Source organism: Ammodytes marinus (assembly GCF_949987685.1).
Source record: "Ammodytes marinus genome assembly, chromosome: 12".
In the NCBI taxonomy this organism is placed as follows: Eukaryota; Metazoa; Chordata; class Actinopteri; order Uranoscopiformes; family Ammodytidae; genus Ammodytes; species Ammodytes marinus.
This window is the reverse complement of record NC_137216.1, coordinates 31,591,752-31,594,251: the sequence shown is the minus strand read 5'-3', so window position 1 is coordinate 31,594,251 and position 2,500 is coordinate 31,591,752.

The following is a 2,500-nucleotide window of genomic DNA, read 5'->3' as shown; positions in this document are numbered from 1 at the left end:
TGTTCGCTTCCCAATCAGACAACACCTGTTTCCCGGTTTTTCCTTCGGTTAAATGGTTAAATGGTTAAATGCCATACTTGGGCTGACCCACTTAACCTCAGCCACACTCAATACCGCCCCCTAGTGTTACGGACGCACAACAACATGAACATAACACAATAAATGAATATGGGAGGGAAAGAGAGAGAGAGAGAGGGAGAGAGAGGGGGAGGGAGAGAGAGGGAGAGGGAGAGGGAGAGAGAGAAAGGGAGGGGGAGAGAGGTAGAGGGAGAGAGGTAGAGGGAGAGAGATAGGGAGGGAGAGAGAGAGACAGAGAGGGAGAGAGGGAGAGAGAGAGAGAGAGAGAGGGAGGGAGGGAGGGAGAGAGAGGGGAAGAAAGAAAGATTGAGAGAGAGATAGGGAGAGGGGAAGAGAGAGAGAGACAGAGTTAACTCATGCTGACAGGTGTTTATGGAGCAAAACCAAAATGTTCATTCTACTCAAACATAATCCTATAAACAGTCAAACGAGAGACAGTGAACATTTGGAGTCTCTTCAAGTCACCCAGAGCTGGGAGTGGAAGAGAATACAATTCCCTAGGTTTTATGCATCACATTGTACCGGAAGAGCTATCTACTGGGCTAAGTGTCACCGCTGACTATTGGCTAGGCATGGCTGCTACAGCGATTTCGTCCCGTTTCCTCTGAAAACATGTGTACGAGTGAAGATGTCAGATAAATTGTGTCTGAACGGGGGTTTTTTTTTTTTAAAACCAAAAACGGGAAAACTGTCACGTTTTCACCGTGTAAAGTGCCCCTAAGTAGCATCGCTTTAAGTGTGAACGCACCTTAACAAATGTTCATATTAAAAGTCTCTACGAGGAACTTTTAAATATTTCTGAAACAGTCTCATTTTTCCTCTGATGATCATAAATTACATGTAACAGCAAAACGAGACCATCAGTGCAAAGAATGCTATTTTTATATAGTTTTTCTTAATGCCTTTGTCATGGGTATACGCTCACCCAGGAACAACAGCTGGTGTGGTAAAAAGACTACCACTTTTTTATCATAAGTGGGAGAGAGTATGATAGGTGGATGGATGGATGGATGGATGGATGGATGGATGGATGGATGGATGGATGGATGGATGGATGGATGGATGGATGGATGGATGGATGGATGGGTGGATGGATGGATGGATGGATGGATGGATGGATGGATGGATGGATGGATGGAGGGATGGATGGATGGATGGATGGATGGATGGACAAAAAAGCACAAACACACACACAGTCTCTTTGTTGTTCTCAGCATTTTATTCGTCGATTCTTCCTTTGTCATTCTCTCCTTTTCTTCTGGAGGAGTTTAAATACATCACAGAGCAGAGAGAGAACAAGCCTTTGGATATTTACAAGATAGAATAAATGACATACAACTCTCACAATGTGTGTCCGCTTGTGTCCGGAGCGAGGGAGCGAGGGAGAGAGGGAGAGAGGGAGAGAGGGAAGAGAGGAAAAGGAGGTGTAGAGGGATAACACAAGAGACACATACAGTCATTTTACCGTTTTAAAATCGGAGAGGAAACTGGGACGTAACAGAGAGACAAGATGGCTGCTGTACGCGTGTGTGGCATGACGGTAGACGTGTGTGTGGCGTTTAGTTTAGGCAAAGCAGCGAAGACCAAATATAAATAAATAAAGCGTTTAGGTTTAAGGACTTTAAACGTCCAAGAAGAGCAGAAATCTGTTCATTTGAAGGAGTTTATTGAAGATGGGACTTGGATAACAGCTGCCTGCAATGTATGGAAGAGGGTTAGGCCCAAGAGAGATAACAGCTGCCTACTATGTATGGAAGAGGGTTAGGCCCAAGAGAGGGGGAGAAAAATGAAGTTTTTTTTTTAAATTGAGAATTTTTTTTTTAAATTCTGTTATAGTTCGATTTAGAGACAAAATACTGGAGATTAAAAGGCAAGCATGCAAAATACTGTGTGTGTGTGTGTGTGTGTGTGTGTGTGTGTGTGTGTCTGTCTGTCTGTCTGTCTGTCTGTCTGTCTGTCTGTCTGTCTGTCTGTCTGTCTGTCTGTCTGTCTGTCTGTAATCTGAAAACATGAATTAACGGAGCATGAGTAGCCTCAATTAAAAACGGTTCAGTCAATGTGTATTTATTGATTTAAACTGGTAAGAATTCATAGAGTATAAGACAGTATCAGAGAGGTGGAGAGTGTGAGAGAGAGGGAGAGAGACAGACAGAGAGATAGAGAGAGAGCGACGGGGGGGAGAGAGAGAGAGAGAAAGAGAGAGAGAGAGGGGGAGAGAGAGAGGGAGAGATAGAGAGAGAGAGAGAGAGAGAGAGAGAGAGAGAAAGAGAAAGAGAGTGTGTGTGTGTGTGAAAGGGTTTTTGTGCGTTTTCGACTCGAGTGCAACATAAAGTTTTGTGGGTTCAAAATGAGAGCTGTGTGGAGTCAACCGTCATGCCACAGAGGTCAGCTAGTGGAGTGGAGACAGAGGAAGGGTTGGTGT